Source organism: Salvelinus alpinus, chromosome 22, assembly GCF_045679555.1.
Source record: "Salvelinus alpinus chromosome 22, SLU_Salpinus.1, whole genome shotgun sequence".
NCBI classification, from domain to species: Eukaryota; Metazoa; Chordata; class Actinopteri; order Salmoniformes; family Salmonidae; genus Salvelinus; species Salvelinus alpinus.
In genome coordinates, this window is record NC_092107.1 from 18,451,786 (window position 1) to 18,478,765 (window position 26,980).

The 26,980-nt window shown below is 44.0% G+C and overlaps 14 non-coding genes across 14 annotated transcripts; all 14 read left to right on the forward strand.

The window, feature by feature from the left end:
• The first annotated feature begins 39 nt into the window (after nucleotides 1-39).
• Nucleotides 40-126, forward strand: trnastop-uca (transfer RNA opal suppressor (anticodon UCA)). The gene has a single exon. It is a non-coding gene; the product is annotated as a tRNA-Sec (tRNA).
• Nucleotides 127-2,147: 2,021 nt separating this feature from the next.
• trnastop-uca (transfer RNA opal suppressor (anticodon UCA)) lies at nucleotides 2,148-2,234 on the forward strand. Its single transcript has one exon. It is a non-coding gene; the product is annotated as a tRNA-Sec (tRNA).
• Nucleotides 2,235-4,255: 2,021 nt separating this feature from the next.
• trnastop-uca (transfer RNA opal suppressor (anticodon UCA)) lies at nucleotides 4,256-4,342 on the forward strand. Its single transcript has one exon. It is a non-coding gene; the product is annotated as a tRNA-Sec (tRNA).
• A 1,799-nt stretch (nucleotides 4,343-6,141) lies between these two features.
• trnastop-uca (transfer RNA opal suppressor (anticodon UCA)) lies at nucleotides 6,142-6,228 on the forward strand. The gene has a single exon. It is a non-coding gene; the product is annotated as a tRNA-Sec (tRNA).
• A 1,799-nt stretch (nucleotides 6,229-8,027) lies between these two features.
• On the forward strand, nucleotides 8,028-8,114 carry trnastop-uca (transfer RNA opal suppressor (anticodon UCA)). The gene has a single exon. It is a non-coding gene; the product is annotated as a tRNA-Sec (tRNA).
• A 1,799-nt stretch (nucleotides 8,115-9,913) lies between these two features.
• Nucleotides 9,914-10,000, forward strand: trnastop-uca (transfer RNA opal suppressor (anticodon UCA)). The gene has a single exon. It is a non-coding gene; the product is annotated as a tRNA-Sec (tRNA).
• A 1,800-nt stretch (nucleotides 10,001-11,800) lies between these two features.
• On the forward strand, nucleotides 11,801-11,887 carry trnastop-uca (transfer RNA opal suppressor (anticodon UCA)). The gene has a single exon. It is a non-coding gene; the product is annotated as a tRNA-Sec (tRNA).
• Nucleotides 11,888-13,686: 1,799 nt separating this feature from the next.
• On the forward strand, nucleotides 13,687-13,773 carry trnastop-uca (transfer RNA opal suppressor (anticodon UCA)). The gene has a single exon. It is a non-coding gene; the product is annotated as a tRNA-Sec (tRNA).
• Nucleotides 13,774-15,572: 1,799 nt separating this feature from the next.
• Nucleotides 15,573-15,659, forward strand: trnastop-uca (transfer RNA opal suppressor (anticodon UCA)). The gene has a single exon. It is a non-coding gene; the product is annotated as a tRNA-Sec (tRNA).
• A 2,021-nt stretch (nucleotides 15,660-17,680) lies between these two features.
• On the forward strand, nucleotides 17,681-17,767 carry trnastop-uca (transfer RNA opal suppressor (anticodon UCA)). Its single transcript has one exon. It is a non-coding gene; the product is annotated as a tRNA-Sec (tRNA).
• A 1,799-nt stretch (nucleotides 17,768-19,566) lies between these two features.
• trnastop-uca (transfer RNA opal suppressor (anticodon UCA)) lies at nucleotides 19,567-19,653 on the forward strand. Its single transcript has one exon. It is a non-coding gene; the product is annotated as a tRNA-Sec (tRNA).
• Nucleotides 19,654-21,452: 1,799 nt separating this feature from the next.
• trnastop-uca (transfer RNA opal suppressor (anticodon UCA)) lies at nucleotides 21,453-21,539 on the forward strand. The gene has a single exon. It is a non-coding gene; the product is annotated as a tRNA-Sec (tRNA).
• A 2,021-nt stretch (nucleotides 21,540-23,560) lies between these two features.
• Nucleotides 23,561-23,647, forward strand: trnastop-uca (transfer RNA opal suppressor (anticodon UCA)). The gene has a single exon. It is a non-coding gene; the product is annotated as a tRNA-Sec (tRNA).
• A 1,799-nt stretch (nucleotides 23,648-25,446) lies between these two features.
• Nucleotides 25,447-25,533, forward strand: trnastop-uca (transfer RNA opal suppressor (anticodon UCA)). The gene has a single exon. It is a non-coding gene; the product is annotated as a tRNA-Sec (tRNA).
• Nucleotides 25,534-26,980: the final 1,447 nt, after the last annotated feature.

Sequence of the window (26,980 nt, forward strand, 5' to 3'; positions counted from 1 at the left end):
CATCAGGTATATATAGGCACTGCGAACTCTCTTACCAATGCCCGGATGAGCCTCGGTGGTCCGGGGTGCAGGCTTCAAACCTGTAGCTGCTTAGCGGCAGAGTGGTTCAATTCCACCTTTCGGGCGACATTTATCAACTTTCTAATATATGGACTTTGATCCCCAACAATGTTCATATGAATTCGCGGGTATATATACTACGCAGCAAAATAAACGTAATTGTGTTCCTGGAGGTAAATATAGAGTCACAAATTATGGATTGGCCGGCACCACCTCAGCATGGTGGAACCTAACATTGTCCAACACAATGACATCGTTGACCACTTCACATTGACAGGTCTACTGAATTTTATTGTGCGGTGTTGTAGGATCCAAGTAAAGGCCTACGTTCTACCACATTTTAAGAGATAAGTGCACACATCCCCCCACGTTGTCCCGGCACTTGGAGGGTCACCTGTTGGCCGATGAGTTTCTCCCCACAGTGCTGAGTTTTGGCCAGGTTGAACCAGCATCAAGCACCATCACTCTCTAAAAATATATTTTGGTTAGTTATTTTTATAGTACAGTTCCAATATGATATTGTCAAGTAGCATAGCACGTGCATCAAATAGTAACAGTAATACACTATATAGTGCTGTACCTGAACATACTCGGCCCCCAGTTGTTCCACCCCGGTCGTTGTTTCTCTCAAAAGGCACCAGAAAAATGTGTTTTATAGATACCTGGTGCCTCTTCAAAAGGCGGGTAATTGTTGGTGTCAACGTTCTCCTCAATGGGCCAGGGTCATTTCCGACAGCCGTATGTCATTCCTGGCTTTCACCGTTTCAACCACTGCCCACTACTGCTGGTCGGTCAGCGCACGGCCACCACCATGTGGTCTTCTGTCAATTCTGAGGGTAAAACAGAGTATACTGTAAATAGATCATACTGTAAGAATACTGTAACATGTTTTGTGAATTTACATGTGTTAGAATGTCATTTACTGTAATTGTAATAGTAAAGTATTGATATTTAGGCTACGAGTGCCTTTAATTTGTTTTTATATAGTTCTGTCCTTGAGCTTTTTCTTGTCTGTTGATGTTCTGTATTATGTCATTCTGTATTATGTTTCATGTTTTGTGTGGACCCCAGGAGGAGTAGCTGCTGCTTTTGCAACAGCTAACGGGGATCCTAATAAAATACCAACAAACAAAAAGTATAGTGCATATCCTGCAGACTTGCTGGTTTTCTTGGCGAAATGTTCTTGTGATCGAATTGACAGTTGATCTTTTCAGATTGGGGTGAATGTATCTGGCAGCCTCTGCCACGGTAAGGCCGTTGTTTACCACATGGTCAACAACAACGGCCCAGACTTCATTAGACACAACAGTTCCCTGCCGTCTGCCTCCCTCTCTCTGATGTCCACATCTTTGACAGGGCCCATGCCCACCTCTTTGACAGGGCCCATGCCCACCTCTTTGACGGGGCCCATGCCCACCTCTTTGACGGGACCCATGCCCACCTCTATGACCTCTTTGACGGGTCCCATGCCCACCTCTTTGACCTCTTTGACGGGGCCCATGCCCAGCTCCTTGACCTCTGTGATGGGACCCATGCCCACCTCTTTGACCTCTTTGACGGGGCGCATGCCCACCTCTTTGACCTCTTTGTTGGGGCCTATGCCCACCTCTTTGACCTCTTTGACGGGGCCCATGCCCACCTCTTTGACCTCTTTGACGGGGCCTATGCCCACCTCTCTGACGGACCCCTTGTCCACAAGCTCTTTGATTTCTTCCTCTCCCTTGCTGTCTATCCTGCTGAATCAGGGGAATGGTATCAAATAAATCAAACACATGGTTTCCATGTATTTGATAACATTCCATTTACTCCGTTATAAAAACTCCACCCCTTTTGTTATCAACCAGCCAATGAAATCGTAGCTATTTTGCATTATTTCGAAAAGCCCTCCCTTAACAACATACTTCGTTTAACTTCTGTGTTTCTTTCATTATACAGTCACTAAAATGCATGCGATTTTCATTGTAGGAAAACGTACATTCCTTATACTAAATAATACGGTTGCTTTAACCGCAACATTTTGTCACCGACACTGAAACACTTATGTACACCATCAGGTATATATAGGCACTGCGAACTCTCTTACCAATGCCCGGATGAGCCTCGGTGGTCCGGGGTGCAGGCTTCAAACCTGTAGCTGCTTAGCGGCAGAGTGGTTCAATTCCACCTTTCGGGCGACATTTATCAACTTTCTAATATATGGACTTTGATCCCCAACAATGTTCATATGAATTCGCGGGTATATATACTACGCAGCAAAATAAACGTAATTGTGTTCCTGGAGGTAAATATAGAGTCACAAATTATGGATTGGCCGGCACCACCTCAGCATGGTGGAACCTAACATTGTCCAACACAATGACATCGTTGACCACTTCACATTGACAGGTCTACTGAATTTTATTGTGCGGTGTTGTAGGATCCAAGTAAAGGCCTACGTTCTACCACATTTTAAGAGATAAGTGCACACATCCCCCCACGTTGTCCCGGCACTTGGAGGGTCACCTGTTGGCCGATGAGTTTCTCCCCACAGTGCTGAGTTTTGGCCAGGTTGAACCAGCATCAAGCACCATCACTCTCTAAAAATATATTTTGGTTAGTTATTTTTATAGTACAGTTCCAATATGATATTGTCAAGTAGCATAGCACGTGCATCAAATAGTAACAGTAATACACTATATAGTGCTGTACCTGAACATACTCGGCCCCCAGTTGTTCCACCCCGGTCGTTGTTTCTCTCAAAAGGCACCAGAAAAATGTGTTTTATAGATACCTGGTGCCTCTTCAAAAGGCGGGTAATTGTTGGTGTCAACGTTCTCCTCAATGGGCCAGGGTCATTTCCGACAGCCGTATGTCATTCCTGGCTTTCACCGTTTCAACCACTGCCCACTACTGCTGGTCGGTCAGCGCACGGCCACCACCATGTGGTCTTCTGTCAATTCTGAGGGTAAAACAGAGTATACTGTAAATAGATCATACTGTAAGAATACTGTAACATGTTTTGTGAATTTACATGTGTTAGAATGTCATTTACTGTAATTGTAATAGTAAAGTATTGATATTTAGGCTACGAGTGCCTTTAATTTGTTTTTATATAGTTCTGTCCTTGAGCTTTTTCTTGTCTGTTGATGTTCTGTATTATGTCATTCTGTATTATGTTTCATGTTTTGTGTGGACCCCAGGAGGAGTAGCTGCTGCTTTTGCAACAGCTAACGGGGATCCTAATAAAATACCAACAAACAAAAAGTATAGTGCATATCCTGCAGACTTGCTGGTTTTCTTGGCGAAATGTTCTTGTGATCGAATTGACAGTTGATCTTTTCAGATTGGGGTGAATGTATCTGGCAGCCTCTGCCACGGTAAGGCCGTTGTTTACCACATGGTCAACAACAACGGCCCAGACTTCATTAGACACAACAGTTCCCTGCCGTCTGCCTCCCTCTCTCTGATGTCCACATCTTTGACAGGGCCCATGCCCACCTCTTTGACAGGGCCCATGCCCACCTCTTTGACGGGGCCCATGCCCACCTCTTTGACGGGACCCATGCCCACCTCTATGACCTCTTTGACGGGTCCCATGCCCACCTCTTTGACCTCTTTGACGGGGCCCATGCCCAGCTCCTTGACCTCTGTGATGGGACCCATGCCCACCTCTTTGACCTCTTTGACGGGGCGCATGCCCACCTCTTTGACCTCTTTGTTGGGGCCTATGCCCACCTCTTTGACCTCTTTGACGGGGCCCATGCCCACCTCTTTGACCTCTTTGACGGGGCCTATGCCCACCTCTCTGACGGACCCCTTGTCCACAAGCTCTTTGATTTCTTCCTCTCCCTTGCTGTCTATCCTGCTGAATCAGGGGAATGGTATCAAATAAATCAAACACATGGTTTCCATGTATTTGATAACATTCCATTTACTCCGTTATAAAAACTCCACCCCTTTTGTTATCAACCAGCCAATGAAATCGTAGCTATTTTGCATTATTTCGAAAAGCCCTCCCTTAACAACATACTTCGTTTAACTTCTGTGTTTCTTTCATTATACAGTCACTAAAATGCATGCGATTTTCATTGTAGGAAAACGTACATTCCTTATACTAAATAATACGGTTGCTTTAACCGCAACATTTTGTCACCGACACTGAAACACTTATGTACACCATCAGGTATATATAGGCACTGCGAACTCTCTTACCAATGCCCGGATGAGCCTCGGTGGTCCGGGGTGCAGGCTTCAAACCTGTAGCTGCTTAGCGGCAGAGTGGTTCAATTCCACCTTTCGGGCGACATTTATCAACTTTCTAATATATGGACTTTGATCCCCAACAATGTTCATATGAATTCGCGGGTATATATACTACGCAGCAAAATAAACGTAATTGTGTTCCTGGAGGTAAATATAGAGTCACAAATTATGGATTGGCCGGCACCACCTCAGCATGGTGGAACCTAACATTGTCCAACACAATGACATCGTTGACCACTTCACATTGACAGGTCTACTGAATTTTATTGTGCGGTGTTGTAGGATCCAAGTAAAGGCCTACGTTCTACCACATTTTAAGAGATAAGTGCACACATCCCCCCACGTTGTCCCGGCACTTGGAGGGTCACCTGTTGGCCGATGAGTTTCTCCCCACAGTGCTGAGTTTTGGCCAGGTTGAACCAGCATCAAGCACCATCACTCTCTAAAAATATATTTTGGTTAGTTATTTTTATAGTACAGTTCCAATATGATATTGTCAAGTAGCATAGCACGTGCATCAAATAGTAACAGTAATACACTATATAGTGCTGTACCTGAACATACTCGGCCCCCAGTTGTTCCACCCCGGTCGTTGTTTCTCTCAAAAGGCACCAGAAAAATGTGTTTTATAGATACCTGGTGCCTCTTCAAAAGGCGGGTAATTGTTGGTGTCAACGTTCTCCTCAATGGGCCAGGGTCATTTCCGACAGCCGTATGTCATTCCTGGCTTTCACCGTTTCAACCACTGCCCACTACTGCTGGTCGGTCAGCGCACGGCCACCACCATGTGGTCTTCTGTCAATTCTGAGGGTAAAACAGAGTATACTGTAAATAGATCATACTGTAAGAATACTGTAACATGTTTTGTGAATTTACATGTGTTAGAATGTCATTTACTGTAATTGTAATAGTAAAGTATTGATATTTAGGCTACGAGTGCCTTTAATTTGTTTTTATATAGTTCTGTCCTTGAGCTTTTTCTTGTCTGTTGATGTTCTGTATTATGTCATTCTGTATTATGTTTCATGTTTTGTGTGGACCCCAGGAGGAGTAGCTGCTGCTTTTGCAACAGCTAACGGGGATCCTAATAAAATACCAACAAACAAAAAGTATAGTGCATATCCTGCAGACTTGCTGGTTTTCTTGGCGAAATGTTCTTGTGATCGAATTGACAGTTGATCTTTTCAGATTGGGGTGAATGTATCTGGCAGCCTCTGCCACGGTAAGGCCGTTGTTTACCACATGGTCAACAACAACGGCCCAGACTTCATTAGACACAACAGTTCCCTGCCGTCTGCCTCCCTCTCTCTGATGTCCACATCTTTGACAGGGCCCATGCCCACCTCTTTGACAGGGCCCATGCCCACCTCTTTGACGGGGCCCATGCCCACCTCTTTGACCTCTTTGACGGGGCCTATGCCCACCTCTCTGACGGACCCCTTGTCCACAAGCTCTTTGATTTCTTCCTCTCCCTTGCTGTCTATCCTGCTGAATCAGGGGAATGGTATCAAATAAATCAAACACATGGTTTCCATGTATTTGATAACATTCCATTTACTCCGTTATAAAAACTCCACCCCTTTTGTTATCAACCAGCCAATGAAATCGTAGCTATTTTGCATTATTTCGAAAAGCCCTCCCTTAACAACATACTTCGTTTAACTTCTGTGTTTCTTTCATTATACAGTCACTAAAATGCATGCGATTTTCATTGTAGGAAAACGTACATTCCTTATACTAAATAATACGGTTGCTTTAACCGCAACATTTTGTCACCGACACTGAAACACGTATGTACACCATCAGGTATATATAGGCACTGCGAACTCTCTTACCAATGCCCGGATGAGCCTCGGTGGTCCGGGGTGCAGGCTTCAAACCTGTAGCTGCTTAGCGGCAGAGTGGTTCAATTCCACCTTTCGGGTGACATTTATCAACTTTCTAATATATGGACTTTGATCCCCAACAATGTTCATATGAATTCGCGGGTATATATACTACGCAGCAAAATAAACGTAATTGTGTTCCTGGAGGTAAATATAGAGTCACAAATTATGGATTGGCCGGCACCACCTCAGCATGGTGGAACCTAACATTGTCCAACACAATGACATCGTTGACCACTTCACATTGACAGGTCTACTGAATATTATTGTGCGGTGTTGTAGGATCCAAGTAAAGGCCTACGTTCTACCACATTTTAAGAGATAAGTGCACACATCCCCCCACGTTGTCCCGGCACTTGGAGGGTCACCTGTTGGCCGATGAGTTTCTCCCCACAGTGCTGAGTTTTGGCCAGGTTGAACCAGCATCAAGCACCATCACTCTCTAAAAATATATTTTGGTTAGTTATTTTTATAGTACAGTTCCAATATGATATTGTCAAGTAGCATAGCACGTGCATCAAATAGTAACAGTAATACACTATATAGTGCTGTACCTGAACATACTCGGCCCCCAGTTGTTCCACCCCGGTCGTTGTTTCTCTCAAAAGGCACCAGAAAAATGTGTTTTATAGATACCTGGTGCCTCTTCAAAAGGCGGGTAATTGTTGGTGTCAACGTTCTCCTCAATGGGCCAGGGTCATTTCCGACAGCCGTATGTCATTCCTGGCTTTCACCGTTTCAACCACTGCCCACTACTGCTGGTCGGTCAGCGCACGGCCACCACCATGTGGTCTTCTGTCAATTCTGAGGGTAAAACAGAGTATACTGTAAATAGATCATACTGTAAGAATACTGTAACATGTTTTGTGAATTTACATGTGTTAGAATGTCATTTACTGTAATTGTAATAGTAAAGTATTGATATTTAGGCTACGAGTGCCTTTAATTTGTTTTTATATAGTTCTGTCCTTGAGCTTTTTCTTGTCTGTTGATGTTCTGTATTATGTCATTCTGTATTATGTTTCATGTTTTGTGTGGACCCCAGGAGGAGTAGCTGCTGCTTTTGCAACAGCTAACGGGGATCCTAATAAAATACCAACAAACAAAAAGTATAGTGCATATCCTGCAGACTTGCTGGTTTTCTTGGCGAAATGTTCTTGTGATCGAATTGACAGTTGATCTTTTCAGATTGGGGTGAATGTATCTGGCAGCCTCTGCCACGGTAAGGCCGTTGTTTACCACATGGTCAACAACAACGGCCCAGACTTCATTAGACACAACAGTTCCCTGCCGTCTGCCTCCCTCTCTCTGATGTCCACATCTTTGACAGGGCCCATGCCCACCTCTTTGACAGGGCCCATGCCCACCTCTTTGACGGGGCCCATGCCCACCTCTTTGACCTCTTTGACGGGGCCTATGCCCACCTCTCTGACGGACCCCTTGTCCACAAGCTCTTTGATTTCTTCCTCTCCCTTGCTGTCTATCCTGCTGAATCAGGGGAATGGTATCAAATAAATCAAACACATGGTTTCCATGTATTTGATAACATTCCATTTACTCCGTTATAAAAACTCCACCCCTTTTGTTATCAACCAGCCAATGAAATCGTAGCTATTTTGCATTATTTCGAAAAGCCCTCCCTTAACAACATACTTCGTTTAACTTCTGTGTTTCTTTCATTATACAGTCACTAAAATGCATGCGATTTTCATTGTAGGAAAACGTACATTCCTTATACTAAATAATACGGTTGCTTTAACCGCAACATTTTGTCACCGACACTGAAACACGTATGTACACCATCAGGTATATATAGGCACTGCGAACTCTCTTACCAATGCCCGGATGAGCCTCGGTGGTCCGGGGTGCAGGCTTCAAACCTGTAGCTGCTTAGCGGCAGAGTGGTTCAATTCCACCTTTCGGGCGACATTTATCAACTTTCTAATATATGGACTTTGATCCCCAACAATGTTCATATGAATTCGCGGGTATATATACTACGCAGCAAAATAAACGTAATTGTGTTCCTGGAGGTAAATATAGAGTCACAAATTATGGATTGGCCGGCACCACCTCAGCATGGTGGAACCTAACATTGTCCAACACAATGACATCGTTGACCACTTCACATTGACAGGTCTACTGAATTTTATTGTGCGGTGTTGTAGGATCCAAGTAAAGGCCTACGTTCTACCACATTTTAAGAGATAAGTGCACACATCCCCCCACGTTGTCCCGGCACTTGGAGGGTCACCTGTTGGCCGATGAGTTTCTCCCCACAGTGCTGAGTTTTGGCCAGGTTGAACCAGCATCAAGCACCATCACTCTCTAAAAATATATTTTGGTTAGTTATTTTTATAGTACAGTTCCAATATGATATTGTCAAGTAGCATAGCACGTGCATCAAATAGTAACAGTAATACACTATATAGTGCTGTACCTGAACATACTCGGCCCCCAGTTGTTCCACCCCGGTCGTTGTTTCTCTCAAAAGGCACCAGAAAAATGTGTTTTATAGATACCTGGTGCCTCTTCAAAAGGCGGGTAATTGTTGGTGTCAACGTTCTCCTCAATGGGCCAGGGTCATTTCCGACAGCCGTATGTCATTCCTGGCTTTCACCGTTTCAACCACTGCCCACTACTGCTGGTCGGTCAGCGCACGGCCACCACCATGTGGTCTTCTGTCAATTCTGAGGGTAAAACAGAGTATACTGTAAATAGATCATACTGTAAGAATACTGTAACATGTTTTGTGAATTTACATGTGTTAGAATGTCATTTACTGTAATTGTAATAGTAAAGTATTGATATTTAGGCTACGAGTGCCTTTAATTTGTTTTTATATAGTTCTGTCCTTGAGCTTTTTCTTGTCTGTTGATGTTCTGTATTATGTCATTCTGTATTATGTTTCATGTTTTGTGTGGACCCCAGGAGGAGTAGCTGCTGCTTTTGCAACAGCTAACGGGGATCCTAATAAAATACCAACAAACAAAAAGTATAGTGCATATCCTGCAGACTTGCTGGTTTTCTTGGTGAAATGTTCTTGTGATCGAATTGACAGTTGATCTTTTCAGATTGGGGTGAATGTATCTGGCAGCCTCTGCCACGGTAAGGCCGTTGTTTACCACATGGTCAACAACAACGGCCCAGACTTCATTAGACACAACAGTTCCCTGCCGTCTGCCTCCCTCTCTCTGATGTCCACATCTTTGACAGGGCCCATGCCCACCTCTTTGACAGGGCCCATGCCCACCTCTTTGACGGGGCCCATGCCCACCTCTTTGACCTCTTTGACGGGGCCTATGCCCACCTCTCTGACGGACCCCTTGTCCACAAGCTCTTTGATTTCTTCCTCTCCCTTGCTGTCTATCCTGCTGAATCAGGGGAATGGTATCAAATAAATCAAACACATGGTTTCCATGTATTTGATAACATTCCATTTACTCCGTTATAAAAACTCCACCCCTTTTGTTATCAACCAGCCAATGAAATCGTAGCTATTTTGCATTATTTCGAAAAGCCCTCCCTTAACAACATACTTCGTTTAACTTCTGTGTTTCTTTCATTATACAGTCACTAAAATGCATGCGATTTTCATTGTAGGAAAACGTACATTCCTTATACTAAATAATACGGTTGCTTTAACCGCAACATTTTGTCACCGACACTGAAACACTTATGTACACCATCAGGTATATATAGGCACTGCGAATTGTCTTACCAAATCCCGGATGAGCCTCGGTGGTCCGGGGTGCAGGCTTCAAACCTGTAGCTGCTTAGCGGCAGAGTGGTTCAATTCCACCTTTCGGGCGACATTTATCAACTTTCTAATATATGGACTTTGATCCCCAACAATGTTCATATGAATTCGCGGGTATATATACTACGCAGCAAAATAAACGTAATTGTGTTCCTGGAGGTAAATATAGAGTCACAAATTATGGATTGGCCGGCACCACCTCAGCATGGTGGAACCTAACATTGTCCAACACAATGACATCGTTGACCACTTCACATTGACAGGTCTACTGAATTTTATTGTGCGGTGTTGTAGGATCCAAGTAAAGGCCTACGTTCTACCACATTTTAAGAGATAAGTGCACACATCCCCCCACGTTGTCCCGGCACTTGGAGGGTCACCTGTTGGCCGATGAGTTTCTCCCCACAGTGCTGAGTTTTGGCCAGGTTGAACCAGCATCAAGCACCATCACTCTCTAAAAATATATTTTGGTTAGTTATTTTTATAGTACAGTTCCAATATGATATTGTCAAGTAGCATAGCACGTGCATCAAATAGTAACAGTAATACACTATATAGTGCTGTACCTGAACATACTCGGCCCCCAGTTGTTCCACCCCGGTCGTTGTTTCTCTCAAAAGGCACCAGAAAAATGTGTTTTATAGATACCTGGTGCCTCTTCAAAAGGCGGGTAATTGTTGGTGTCAACGTTCTCCTCAATGGGCCAGGGTCATTTCCGACAGCCGTATGTCATTCCTGGCTTTCACCGTTTCAACCACTGCCCACTACTGCTGGTCGGTCAGCGCACGGCCACCACCATGTGGTCTTCTGTCAATTCTGAGGGTAAAACAGAGTATACTGTAAATAGATCATACTGTAAGAATACTGTAACATGTTTTGTGAATTTACATGTGTTAGAATGTCATTTACTGTAATTGTAATAGTAAAGTATTGATATTTAGGCTACGAGTGCCTTTAATTTGTTTTTATATAGTTCTGTCCTTGAGCTTTTTCTTGTCTGTTGATGTTCTGTATTATGTCATTCTGTATTATGTTTCATGTTTTGTGTGGACCCCAGGAGGAGTAGCTGCTGCTTTTGCAACAGCTAACGGGGATCCTAATAAAATACCAACAAACAAAAAGTATAGTGCATATCCTGCAGACTTGCTGGTTTTCTTGGCGAAATGTTCTTGTGATCGAATTGACAGTTGATCTTTTCAGATTGGGGTGAATGTATCTGGCAGCCTCTGCCACGGTAAGGCCGTTGTTTACCACATGGTCAACAACAACGGCCCAGACTTCATTAGACACAACAGTTCCCTGCCGTCTGCCTCCCTCTCTCTGATGTCCACATCTTTGACAGGGCCCATGCCCACCTCTTTGACAGGGCCCATGCCCACCTCTTTGACGGGGCCCATGCCCACCTCTTTGACCTCTTTGACGGGGCCTATGCCCACCTCTCTGACGGACCCCTTGTCCACAAGCTCTTTGATTTCTTCCTCTCCCTTGCTGTCTATCCTGCTGAATCAGGGGAATGGTATCAAATAAATCAAACACATGGTTTCCATGTATTTGATAACATTCCATTTACTCCGTTATAAAAACTCCACCCCTTTTGTTATCAACCAGCCAATGAAATCGTAGCTATTTTGCATTATTTCGAAAAGCCCTCCCTTAACAACATACTTCGTTTAACTTCTGTGTTTCTTTCATTATACAGTCACTAAAATGCATGCGATTTTCATTGTAGGAAAACGTACATTCCTTATACTAAATAATACGGTTGCTTTAACCGCAACATTTTGTCACCGACACTGAAACACTTATGTACACCATCAGGTATATATAGGCACTGCGAATTGTCTTACCAAATGCCCGGATGAGCCTCGGTGGTCCGGGGTGCAGGCTTCAAACCTGTAGCTGCTTAGCGGCAGAGTGGTTCAATTCCACCTTTCGGGCGACATTTATCAACTTTCTAATATATGGACTTTGATCCCCAACAATGTTCATATGAATTCGCGGGTATATATACTACGCAGCAAAATAAACGTAATTGTGTTCCTGGAGGTAAATATAGAGTCACAAATTATGGATTGGCCGGCACCACCTCAGCATGGTGGAACCTAACATTGTCCAACACAATGACATCGTTGACCACTTCACATTGACAGGTCTACTGAATTTTATTGTGCGGTGTTGTAGGATCCAAGTAAAGGCCTACGTTCTACCACATTTTAAGAGATAAGTGCACACATCCCCCCACGTTGTCCCGGCACTTGGAGGGTCACCTGTTGGCCGATGAGTTTCTCCCCACAGTGCTGAGTTTTGGCCAGGTTGAACCAGCATCAAGCACCATCACTCTCTAAAAATATATTTTGGTTAGTTATTTTTATAGTACAGTTCCAATATGATATTGTCAAGTAGCATAGCACGTGCATCAAATAGTAACAGTAATACACTATATAGTGCTGTACCTGAACATACTCGGCCCCCAGTTGTTCCACCCCGGTCGTTGTTTCTCTCAAAAGGCACCAGAAAAATGTGTTTTATAGATACCTGGTGCCTCTTCAAAAGGCGGGTAATTGTTGGTGTCAACGTTCTCCTCAATGGGCCAGGGTCATTTCCGACAGCCGTATGTCATTCCTGGCTTTCACCGTTTCAACCACTGCCCACTACTGCTGGTCGGTCAGCGCACGGCCACCACCATGTGGTCTTCTGTCAATTCTGAGGGTAAAACAGAGTATACTGTAAATAGATCATACTGTAAGAATACTGTAACATGTTTTGTGAATTTACATGTGTTAGAATGTCATTTACTGTAATTGTAATAGTAAAGTATTGATATTTAGGCTACGAGTGCCTTTAATTTGTTTTTATATAGTTCTGTCCTTGAGCTTTTTCTTGTCTGTTGATGTTCTGTATTATGTCATTCTGTATTATGTTTCATGTTTTGTGTGGACCCCAGGAGGAGTAGCTGCTGCTTTTGCAACAGCTAACGGGGATCCTAATAAAATACCAACAAACAAAAAGTATAGTGCATATCCTGCAGACTTGCTGGTTTTCTTGGCGAAATGTTCTTGTGATCGAATTGACAGTTGATCTTTTCAGATTGGGGTGAATGTATCTGGCAGCCTCTGCCACGGTAAGGCCGTTGTTTACCACATGGTCAACAACAACGGCCCAGACTTCATTAGACACAACAGTTCCCTGCCGTCTGCCTCCCTCTCTCTGATGTCCACATCTTTGACAGGGCCCATGCCCACCTCTTTGACAGGGCCCATGCCCACCTCTTTGACGGGGCCCATGCCCACCTCTTTGACCTCTTTGACGGGGCCTATGCCCACCTCTCTGACGGACCCCTTGTCCACAAGCTCTTTGATTTCTTCCTCTCCCTTGCTGTCTATCCTGCTGAATCAGGGGAATGGTATCAAATAAATCAAACACATGGTTTCCATGTATTTGATAACATTCCATTTACTCCGTTATAAAAACTCCACCCCTTTTGTTATCAACCAGCCAATGAAATCGTAGCTATTTTGCATTATTTCGAAAAGCCCTCCCTTAACAACATACTTCGTTTAACTTCTGTGTTTCTTTCATTATACAGTCACTAAAATGCATGCGATTTTCATTGTAGGAAAACGTACATTCCTTATACTAAATAATACGGTTGCTTTAACCGCAACATTTTGTCACCGACACTGAAACACTTATGTACACCATCAGGTATATATAGGCACTGCGAATTGTCTTACCAAATCCCGGATGGGCCTCGGTGGTCCGGGGTGCAGGCTTCAAACCTGTAGCTGCTTAGCGGCAGAGTGGTTCAATTCCACCTTTCGGGCGACATTTATCAACTTTCTAATATATGGACTTTGATCCCCAACAATGTTCATATGAATTCGCGGGTATATATACTACGCAGCAAAATAAACGTAATTGTGTTCCTGGAGGTAAATATAGAGTCACAAATTATGGATTGGCCGGCACCACCTCAGCATGGTGGAACCTAACATTGTCCAACACAATGACATCGTTGACCACTTCACATTGACAGGTCTACTGAATTTTATTGTGCGGTGTTGTAGGATCCAAGTAAAGGCCTACGTTCTACCACATTTTAAGAGATAAGTGCACACATCCCCCCACGTTGTCCCGGCACTTGGAGGGTCACCTGTTGGCCGATGAGTTTCTCCCCACAGTGCTGAGTTTTGGCCAGGTTGAACCAGCATCAAGCACCATCACTCTCTAAAAATATATTTTGGTTAGTTATTTTTATAGTACAGTTCCAATATGATATTGTCAAGTAGCATAGCACGTGCATCAAATAGTAACAGTAATACACTATATAGTGCTGTACCTGAACATACTCGGCCCCCAGTTGTTCCACCCCGGTCGTTGTTTCTCTCAAAAGGCACCAGAAAAATGTGTTTTATAGATACCTGGTGCCTCTTCAAAAGGCGGGTAATTGTTGGTGTCAACGTTCTCCTCAATGGGCCAGGGTCATTTCCGACAGCCGTATGTCATTCCTGGCTTTCACCGTTTCAACCACTGCCCACTACTGCTGGTCGGTCAGCGCACGGCCACCACCATGTGGTCTTCTGTCAATTCTGAGGGTAAAACAGAGTATACTGTAAATAGATCATACTGTAAGAATACTGTAACATGTTTTGTGAATTTACATGTGTTAGAATGTCATTTACTGTAATTGTAATAGTAAAGTATTGATATTTAGGCTACGAGTGCCTTTAATTTGTTTTTATATAGTTCTGTCCTTGAGCTTTTTCTTGTCTGTTGATGTTCTGTATTATGTCATTCTGTATTATGTTTCATGTTTTGTGTGGACCCCAGGAGGAGTAGCTGCTGCTTTTGCAACAGCTAACGGGGATCCTAATAAAATACCAACAAACAAAAAGTATAGTGCATATCCTGCAGACTTGCTGGTTTTCTTGGCGAAATGTTCTTGTGATCGAATTGACAGTTGATCTTTTCAGATTGGGGTGAATGTATCTGGCAGCCTCTGCCACGGTAAGGCCGTTGTTTACCACATGGTCAACAACAACGGCCCAGACTTCATTAGACACAACAGTTCCCTGCCGTCTGCCTCCCTCTCTCTGATGTCCACATCTTTGACAGGGCCCATGCCCACCTCTTTGACAGGGCCCATGCCCACCTCTTTGACGGGGCCCATGCCCACCTCTTTGACCTCTTTGACGGGGCCTATGCCCACCTCTCTGACGGACCCCTTGTCCACAAGCTCTTTGATTTCTTCCTCTCCCTTGCTGTCTATCCTGCTGAATCAGGGGAATGGTATCAAATAAATCAAACACATGGTTTCCATGTATTTGATAACATTCCATTTACTCCGTTATAAAAACTCCACCCCTTTTGTTATCAACCAGCCAATGAAATCGTAGCTATTTTGCATTATTTCGAAAAGCCCTCCCTTAACAACATACTTCGTTTAACTTCTGTGTTTCTTTCATTATACAGTCACTAAAATGCATGCGATTTTCATTGTAGGAAAACGTACATTCCTTATACTAAATAATACGGTTGCTTTAACCGCAACATTTTGTCACCGACACTGAAACACTTATGTACACCATCAGGTATATATAGGCACTGCGAATTGTCTTACCAAATCCCGGATGAGCCTCGGTGGTCCGGGGTGCAGGCTTCAAACCTGTAGCTGCTTAGCGGCAGAGTGGTTCAATTCCACCTTTCGGGCGACATTTATCAACTTTCTAATATATGGACTTTGATCCCCAACAATGTTCATATGAATTCGCGGGTATATATACTACGCAGCAAAATAAACGTAATTGTGTTCCTGGAGGTAAATATAGAGTCACAAATTATGGATTGGCCGGCACCACCTCAGCATGGTGGAACCTAACATTGTCCAACACAATGACATCGTTGACCACTTCACATTGACAGGTCTACTGAATTTTATTGTGCGGTGTTGTAGGATCCAAGTAAAGGCCTACGTTCTACCACATTTTAAGAGATAAGTGCACACATCCCCCCACGTTGTCCCGGCACTTGGAGGGTCACCTGTTGGCCGATGAGTTTCTCCCCACAGTGCTGAGTTTTGGCCAGGTTGAACCAGCATCAAGCACCATCACTCTCTAAAAATATATTTTGGTTAGTTATTTTTATAGTACAGTTCCAATATGATATTGTCAAGTAGCATAGCACGTGCATCAAATAGTAACAGTAATACACTATATAGTGCTGTACCTGAACATACTCGGCCCCCAGTTGTTCCACCCCGGTCGTTGTTTCTCTCAAAAGGCACCAGAAAAATGTGTTTTATAGATACCTGGTGCCTCTTCAAAAGGCGGGTAATTGTTGGTGTCAACGTTCTCCTCAATGGGCCAGGGTCATTTCCGACAGCCGTATGTCATTCCTGGCTTTCACCGTTTCAACCACTGCCCACTACTGCTGGTCGGTCAGCGCACGGCCACCACCATGTGGTCTTCTGTCAATTCTGAGGGTAAAACAGAGTATACTGTAAATAGATCATACTGTAAGAATACTGTAACATGTTTTGTGAATTTACATGTGTTAGAATGTCATTTACTGTAATTGTAATAGTAAAGTATTGATATTTAGGCTACGAGTGCCTTTAATTTGTTTTTATATAGTTCTGTCCTTGAGCTTTTTCTTGTCTGTTGATGTTCTGTATTATGTCATTCTGTATTATGTTTCATGTTTTGTGTGGACCCCAGGAGGAGTAGCTGCTGCTTTTGCAACAGCTAACGGGGATCCTAATAAAATACCAACAAACAAAAAGTATAGTGCATATCCTGCAGACTTGCTGGTTTTCTTGGCGAAATGTTCTTGTGATCGAATTGACAGTTGATCTTTTCAGATTGGGGTGAATGTATCTGGCAGCCTCTGCCACGGTAAGGCCGTTGTTTACCACATGGTCAACAACAACGGCCCAGACTTCATTAGACACAACAGTTCCCTGCCGTCTGCCTCCCTCTCTCTGATGTCCACATCTTTGACAGGGCCCATGCCCACCTCTTTGACAGGGCCCATGCCCACCTCTTTGACGGGGCCCATGCCCACCTCTTTGACGGGACCCATGCCCACCTCTATGACCTCTTTGACGGGTCCCATGCCCACCTCTTTGACCTCTTTGACGGGGCCCATGCCCAGCTCCTTGACCTCTGTGATGGGACCCATGCCCACCTCTTTGACCTCTTTGACGGGGCGCATGCCCACCTCTTTGACCTCTTTGTTGGGGCCTATGCCCACCTCTTTGACCTCTTTGACGGGGCCCATGCCCACCTCTTTGACCTCTTTGACGGGGCCTATGCCCACCTCTCTGACGGACCCCTTGTCCACAAGCTCTTTGATTTCTTCCTCTCCCTTGCTGTCTATCCTGCTGAATCAGGGGAATGGTATCAAATAAATCAAACACATGGTTTCCATGTATTTGATAACATTCCATTTACTCCGTTATAAAAACTCCACCCCTTTTGTTATCAACCAGCCAATGAAATCGTAGCTATTTTGCATTATTTCGAAAAGCCCTCCCTTAACAACATACTTCGTTTAACTTCTGTGTTTCTTTCATTATACAGTCACTAAAATGCATGCGATTTTCATTGTAGGAAAACGTACATTCCTTATACTAAATAATACGGTTGCTTTAACCGCAACATTTTGTCACCGACACTGAAACACTTATGTACACCATCAGGTATATATAGGCACTGCGAATTGTCTTACCAAATCCCGGATGAGCCTCGGTGGTCCGGGGTGCAGGCTTCAAACCTGTAGCTGCTTAGCGGCAGAGTGGTTCAATTCCACCTTTCGGGCGACATTTATCAACTTTCTAATATATGGACTTTGATCCCCAACAATGTTCATATGAATTCGCGGGTATATATACTACGCAGCAAAATAAACGTAATTGTGTTCCTGGAGGTAAATATAGAGTCACAAATTATGGATTGGCCGGCACCACCTCAGCATGGTGGAACCTAACATTGTCCAACACAATGACATCGTTGACCACTTCACATTGACAGGTCTACTGAATTTTATTGTGCGGTGTTGTAGGATCCAAGTAAAGGCCTACGTTCTACCACATTTTAAGAGATAAGTGCACACATCCCCCCACGTTGTCCCGGCACTTGGAGGGTCACCTGTTGGCCGATGAGTTTCTCCCCACAGTGCTGAGTTTTGGCCAGGTTGAACCAGCATCAAGCACCATCACTCTCTAAAAATATATTTTGGTTAGTTATTTTTATAGTACAGTTCCAATATGATATTGTCAAGTAGCATAGCACGTGCATCAAATAGTAACAGTAATACACTATATAGTGCTGTACCTGAACATACTCGGCCCCCAGTTGTTCCACCCCGGTCGTTGTTTCTCTCAAAAGGCACCAGAAAAATGTGTTTTATAGATACCTGGTGCCTCTTCAAAAGGCGGGTAATTGTTGGTGTCAACGTTCTCCTCAATGGGCCAGGGTCATTTCCGACAGCCGTATGTCATTCCTGGCTTTCACCGTTTCAACCACTGCCCACTACTGCTGGTCGGTCAGCGCACGGCCACCACCATGTGGTCTTCTGTCAATTCTGAGGGTAAAACAGAGTATACTGTAAATAGATCATACTGTAAGAATACTGTAACATGTTTTGTGAATTTACATGTGTTAGAATGTCATTTACTGTAATTGTAATAGTAAAGTATTGATATTTAGGCTACGAGTGCCTTTAATTTGTTTTTATATAGTTCTGTCCTTGAGCTTTTTCTTGTCTGTTGATGTTCTGTATTATGTCATTCTGTATTATGTTTCATGTTTTGTGTGGACCCCAGGAGGAGTAGCTGCTGCTTTTGCAACAGCTAACGGGGATCCTAATAAAATACCAACAAACAAAAAGTATAGTGCATATCCTGCAGACTTGCTGGTTTTCTTGGCGAAATGTTCTTGTGATCGAATTGACAGTTGATCTTTTCAGATTGGGGTGAATGTATCTGGCAGCCTCTGCCACGGTAAGGCCGTTGTTTACCACATGGTCAACAACAACGGCCCAGACTTCATTAGACACAACAGTTCCCTGCCGTCTGCCTCCCTCTCTCTGATGTCCACATCTTTGACAGGGCCCATGCCCACCTCTTTGACAGGGCCCATGCCCACCTCTTTGACGGGGCCCATGCCCACCTCTTTGACCTCTTTGACGGGGCCTATGCCCACCTCTCTGACGGACCCCTTGTCCACAAGCTCTTTGATTTCTTCCTCTCCCTTGCTGTCTATCCTGCTGAATCAGGGGAATGGTATCAAATAAATCAAACACATGGTTTCCATGTATTTGATAACATTCCATTTACTCCGTTATAAAAACTCCACCCCTTTTGTTATCAACCAGCCAATGAAATCGTAGCTATTTTGCATTATTTCGAAAAGCCCTCCCTTAACAACATACTTCGTTTAACTTCTGTGTTTCTTTCATTATACAGTCACTAAAATGCATGCGATTTTCATTGTAGGAAAACGTACATTCCTTATACTAAATAATACGGTTGCTTTAACCGCAACATTTTGTCACCGACACTGAAACACGTATGTACACCATCAGGTATATATAGGCACTGCGAACTCTCTTACCAATGCCCGGATGAGCCTCGGTGGTCCGGGGTGCAGGCTTCAAACCTGTAGCTGCTTAGCGGCAGAGTGGTTCAATTCCACCTTTCGGGCGACATTTATCAACTTTCTAATATATGGACTTTGATCCCCAACAATGTTCATATGAATTCGCGGGTATATATACTACGCAGCAAAATAAATGTAATTGTGTTCCTGGAGGTAAATATAGAGTCACAAATTATGGATTGGCCGGCACCACCTCAGCATGGTGGAACCTAACATTGTCCAACACAATGACATCGTTGACCACTTCACATTGACAGGTCTACTGAATTTTATTGTGCGGTGTTGTAGGATCCAAGTAAAGGCCTACGTTCTACCACATTTTAAGAGATAAGTGCACACATCCCCCCACGTTGTCCCGGCACTTGGAGGGTCACCTGTTGGCCGATGAGTTTCTCCCCACAGTGCTGAGTTTTGGCCAGGTTGAACCAGCATCAAGCACCATCACTCTCTAAAAATATATTTTGGTTAGTTATTTTTATAGTACAGTTCCAATATGATATTGTCAAGTAGCATAGCACGTGCATCAAATAGTAACAGTAATACACTATATAGTGCTGTACCTGAACATACTCGGCCCCCAGTTGTTCCACCCCGGTCGTTGTTTCTCTCAAAAGGCACCAGAAAAATGTGTTTTATAGATACCTGGTGCCTCTTCAAAAGGCGGGTAATTGTTGGTGTCAACGTTCTCCTCAATGGGCCAGGGTCATTTCCGACAGCCGTATGTCATTCCTGGCTTTCACCGTTTCAACCACTGCCCACTACTGCTGGTCGGTCAGCGCACGGCCACCACCATGTGGTCTTCTGTCAATTCTGAGGGTAAAACAGAGTATACTGTAAATAGATCATACTGTAAGAATACTGTAACATGTTTTGTGAATTTACATGTGTTAGAATGTCATTTACTGTAATTGTAATAGTAAAGTATTGATATTTAGGCTACGAGTGCCTTTAATTTGTTTTTATATAGTTCTGTCCTTGAGCTTTTTCTTGTCTGTTGATGTTCTGTATTATGTCATTCTGTATTATGTTTCATGTTTTGTGTGGACCCCAGGAGGAGTAGCTGCTGCTTTTGCAACAGCTAACGGGGATCCTAATAAAATACCAACAAACAAAAAGTATAGTGCATATCCTGCAGACTTGCTGGTTTTCTTGGCGAAATGTTCTTGTGATCGAATTGACAGTTGATCTTTTCAGATTGGGGTGAATGTATCTGGCAGCCTCTGCCACGGTAAGGCCGTTGTTTACCACATGGTCAACAACAACGGCCCAGACTTCATTAGACACAACAGTTCCCTGCCGTCTGCCTCCCTCTCTCTGATGTCCACATCTTTGACAGGGCCCATGCCCACCTCTTTGACAGGGCCCATGCCCACCTCTTTGACGGGGCCCATGCCCACCTCTTTGACCTCTTTGACGGGGCCTATGCCCACCTCTCTGACGGACCCCTTGTCCACAAGCTCTTTGATTTCTTCCTCTCCCTTGCTGTCTATCCTGCTGAATCAGGGGAATGGTATCAAATAAATCAAACACATGGTTTCCATGTATTTGATAACATTCCATTTACTCCGTTATAAAAACTCCACCCCTTTTGTTATCAACCAGCCAATGAAATCGTAGCTATTTTGCATTATTTCGAAAAGCCCTCCCTTAACAACATACTTCGTTTAACTTCTGTGTTTCTTTCATTATACAGTCACTAAAATGCATGCGATTTTCATTGTAGGAAAACGTACATTCCTTATACTAAATAATACGGTTGCTTTAACCGCAACATTTTGTCACCGACACTGAAACACTTATGTACACCATCAGGTATATATAGGCACTGCGAATTGTCTTACCAAATCCCGGATGAGCCTCGGTGGTCCGGGGTGCAGGCTTCAAACCTGTAGCTGCTTAGCGGCAGAGTGGTTCAATTCCACCTTTCGGGCGACATTTATCAACTTTCTAATATATGGACTTTGATCCCCAACAATGTTCATATGAATTCGCGGGTATATATACTACGCAGCAAAATAAACGTAATTGTGTTCCTGGAGGTAAATATAGAGTCACAAATTATGGATTGGCCGGCACCACCTCAGCATGGTGGAACCTAACATTGTCCAACACAATGACATCGTTGACCACTTCACATTGACAGGTCTACTGAATTTTATTGTGCGGTGTTGTAGGATCCAAGTAAAGGCCTACGTTCTACCACATTTTAAGAGATAAGTGCACACATCCCCCCACGTTGTCCCGGCACTTGGAGGGTCACCTGTTGGCCGATGAGTTTCTCCCCACAGTGCTGAGTTTTGGCCAGGTTGAACCAGCATCAAGCACCATCACTCTCTAAAAATATATTTTGGTTAGTTATTTTTATAGTACAGTTCCAATATGATATTGTCAAGTAGCATAGCACGTGCATCAAATAGTAACAGTAATACACTATATAGTGCTGTACCTGAACATACTCGGCCCCCAGTTGTTCCACCCCGGTCGTTGTTTCTCTCAAAAGGCACCAGAAAAATGTGTTTTATAGATACCTGGTGCCTCTTCAAAAGGCGGGTAATTGTTGGTGTCAACGTTCTCCTCAATGGGCCAGGGTCATTTCCGACAGCCGTATGTCATTCCTGGCTTTCACCGTTTCAACCACTGCCCACTACTGCTGGTCGGTCAGCGCACGGCCACCACCATGTGGTCTTCTGTCAATTCTGAGGGTAAAACAGAGTATACTGTAAATAGATCATACTGTAAGAATACTGTAACATGTTTTGTGAATTTACATGTGTTAGAATGTCATTTACTGTAATTGTAATAGTAAAGTATTGATATTTAGGCTACGAGTGCCTTTAATTTGTTTTTATATAGTTCTGTCCTTGAGCTTTTTCTTGTCTGTTGATGTTCTGTATTATGTCATTCTGTATTATGTTTCATGTTTTGTGTGGACCCCAGGAGGAGTAGCTGCTGCTTTTGCAACAGCTAACGGGGATCCTAATAAAATACCAACAAACAAAAAGTATAGTGCATATCCTGCAGACTTGCTGGTTTTCTTGGCGAAATGTTCTTGTGATCGAATTGACAGTTGATCTTTTCAGATTGGGGTGAATGTATCTGGCAGCCTCTGCCACGGTAAGGCCGTTGTTTACCACATGGTCAACAACAACGGCCCAGACTTCATTAGACACAACAGTTCCCTGCCGTCTGCCTCCCTCTCTCTGATGTCCACATCTTTGACAGGGCCCATGCCCACCTCTTTGACAGGGCCCATGCCCACCTCTTTGACGGGGCCCATGCCCACCTCTTTGACGGGACCCATGCCCACCTCTATGACCTCTTTGACGGGTCCCATGCCCACCTCTTTGACCTCTTTGACGGGGCCCATGCCCAGCTCCTTGACCTCTGTGATGGGACCCATGCCCACCTCTTTGACCTCTTTGACGGGGCGCATGCCCACCTCTTTGACCTCTTTGTTGGGGCCTATGCCCACCTCTTTGACCTCTTTGACGGGGCCCATGCCCACCTCTTTGACCTCTTTGACGGGGCCTATGCCCACCTCTCTGACGGACCCCTTGTCCACAAGCTCTTTGATTTCTTCCTCTCCCTTGCTGTCTATCCTGCTGAATCAGGGGAATGGTATCAAATAAATCAAACACATGGTTTCCATGTATTTGATAACATTCCATTTACTCCGTTATAAAAACTCCACCCCTTTTGTTATCAACCAGCCAATGAAATCGTAGCTATTTTGCATTATTTCGAAAAGCCCTCCCTTAACAACATACTTCGTTTAACTTCTGTGTTTCTTTCATTATACAGTCACTAAAATGCATGCGATTTTCATTGTAGGAAAACGTACATTCCTTATACTAAATAATACGGTTGCTTTAACCGCAACATTTTGTCACCGACACTGAAACACTTATGTACACCATCAGGTATATATAGGCACTGCGAATTGTCTTACCAAATCCCGGATGAGCCTCGGTGGTCCGGGGTGCAGGCTTCAAACCTGTAGCTGCTTAGCGGCAGAGTGGTTCAATTCCACCTTTCGGGCGACATATATCAACTTTCTAATATATGGACTTTGATCCCCAACAATGTTCATATGAATTCGCGGGTATATATACTACGCAGCAAAATAAACGTAATTGTGTTCCTGGAGGTAAATATAGAGTCACAAATTATGGATTGGCCGGCACCACCTCAGCATGGTGGAACCTAACATTGTCCAACACAATGACATCGTTGACCACTTCACATTGACAGGTCTACTGAATTTTATTGTGCGGTGTTGTAGGATCCAAGTAAAGGCCTACGTTCTACCACATTTTAAGAGATAAGTGCACACATCCCCCCACGTTGTCCCGGCACTTGGAGGGTCACCTGTTGGCCGATGAGTTTCTCCCCACAGTGCTGAGTTTTGGCCAGGTTGAACCAGCATCAAGCACCATCACTCTCTAAAAATATATTTTGGTTAGTTATTTTTATAGTACAGTTCCAATATGATATTGTCAAGTAGCATAGCACGTGCATCAAATAGTAACAGTAATACACTATATAGTGCTGTACCTGAACATACTCGGCCCCCAGTTGTTCCACCCCGGTCGTTGTTTCTCTCAAAAGGCACCAGAAAAATGTGTTTTATAGATACCTGGTGCCTCTTCAAAAGGCGGGTAATTGTTGGTGTCAACGTTCTCCTCAATGGGCCAGGGTCATTTCCGACAGCCGTATGTCATTCCTGGCTTTCACCGTTTCAACCACTGCCCACTACTGCTGGTCGGTCAGCGCACGGCCACCACCATGTGGTCTTCTGTCAATTCTGAGGGTAAAACAGAGTATACTGTAAATAGATCATACTGTAAGAATACTGTAACATGTTTTGTGAATTTACATGTGTTAGAATGTCATTTACTGTAATTGTAATAGTAAAGTATTGATATTTAGGCTACGAGTGCCTTTAATTTGTTTTTATATAGTTCTGTCCTTGAGCTTTTTCTTGTCTGTTGATGTTCTGTATTATGTCATTCTGTATTATGTTTCATGTTTTGTGTGGACCCCAGGAGGAGTAGCTGCTGCTTTTGCAACAGCTAACGGGGATCCTAATAAAATACCAACAAACAAAAAGTATAGTGCATATCCTGCAGACTTGCTGGTTTTCTTGGCGAAATGTTCTTGTGATCGAATTGACAGTTGATCTTTTCAGATTGGGGTGAATGTATCTGGCAGCCTCTGCCACGGTAAGGCCGTTGTTTACCACATGGTCAACAACAACGGCCCAGACTTCATTAGACACAACAGTTCCCTGCCGTCTGCCTCCCTCTCTCTGATGTCCACATCTTTGACAGGGCCCATGCCCACCTCTTTGACAGGGCCCATGCCCACCTCTTTGACGGGGCCCATGCCCACCTCTTTGACCTCTTTGACGGGGCCTATGCCCACCTCTCTGACGGACCCCTTGTCCACAAGCTCTTTGATTTCTTCCTCTCCCTTGCTGTCTATCCTGCTTAATCAGGGGAATGGTATCAAATAAATCAAACACATGGTTTCCATGTATTTGATAACATTCCATTTACTCCGTTATAAAAACTCCACCCCTTTTGTTATCAACCAGCCAATGAAATCGTAGCTATTTTGCATTATTTCGAAAAGCCCTCCCTTAACAACATACTTCGTTTAACTTCTGTGTTTCTTTCATTATACAGTCACTAAAATGCATGCGATTTTCATTGTAGGAAAACGTACATTCCTTATACTAAATAATACGGTTGCTTTAACCGCAACATTTTGTCACCGACACTGAAACACGTATGTACACCATCAGGTATATATAGGCACTGCGAACTCTCTTACCAATGCCCGGATGAGCCTCGGTGGTCCGGGGTGCAGGCTTCAAACCTGTAGCTGCTTAGCGGCAGAGTGGTTCAATTCCACCTTTCGGGCGACATTTATCAACTTTCTAATATATGGACTTTGATCCCCAACAATGTTCATATGAATTCGCGGGTATATATACTACGCAGCAAAATAAACGTAATTGTGTTCCTGGAGGTAAATATAGAGTCACAAATTATGGATTGGCCGGCACCACCTCAGCATGGTGGAACCTAACATTGTCCAACACAATGACATCGTTGACCACTTCACATTGACAGGTCTACTGAATTTTATTGTGCGGTGTTGTAGGATCCAAGTAAAGGCCTACGTTCTACCACATTTTAAGAGATAAGTGCACACATCCCCCCACGTTGTCCCGGCACTTGGAGGGTCACCTGTTGGCCGATGAGTTTCTCCCCACAGTGCTGAGTTTTGGCCAGGTTGAACCAGCATCAAGCACCATCACTCTCTAAAAATATATTTTGGTTAGTTATTTTTATAGTACAGTTCCAATATGATATTGTCAAGTAGCATAGCACGTGCATCAAATAGTAACAGTAATACACTATATAGTGCTGTACCTGAACATACTCGGCCCCCAGTTGTTCCACCCCGGTCGTTGTTTCTCTCAAAAGGCACCAGAAAAATGTGTTTTATAGATACCTGGTGCCTCTTCAAAAGGCGGGTAATTGTTGGTGTCAACGTTCTCCTCAATGGGCCAGGGTCATTTCCGACAGCCGTATGTCATTCCTGGCTTTCACCGTTTCAACCACTGCCCACTACTGCTGGTCGGTCAGCGCACGGCCACCACCATGTGGTCTTCTGTCAATTCTGAGGGTAAAACAGAGTATACTGTAAATAGATCATACTGTAAGAATACTGTAACATGTTTTGTGAATTTACATGTGTTAGAATGTCATTTACTGTAATTGTAATAGTAAAGTATTGATATTTAGGCTACGAGTGCCTTTAATTTGTTTTTATATAGTTCTGTCCTTGAGCTTTTTCTTGTCTGTTGATGTTCTGTATTATGTCATTCTGTATTATGTTTCATGTTTTGTGTGGACCCCAGGAGGAGTAGCTGCTGCTTTTGCAACAGCTAACGGGGATCCTAATAAAATACCAACAAACAAAAAGTATAGTGCATATCCTGCAGACTTGCTGGTTTTCTTGGCGAAATGTTCTTGTGATCGAATTGACAGTTGATCTTTTCAGATTGGGGTGAATGTATCTGGCAGCCTCTGCCACGGTAAGGCCGTTGTTTACCACATGGTCAACAACAACGGCCCAGACTTCATTAGACACAACAGTTCCCTGCCGTCTGCCTCCCTCTCTCTGATGTCCACATCTTTGACAGGGCCCATGCCCACCTCTTTGACAGGGCCCATGCCCACCTCTTTGACGGGGCCCATGCCCACCTCTTTGACCTCTTTGACGGGGCCTATGCCCACCTCTCTGACGGACCCCTTGTCCACAAGCTCTTTGATTTCTTCCTCTCCCTTGCTGTCTATCCT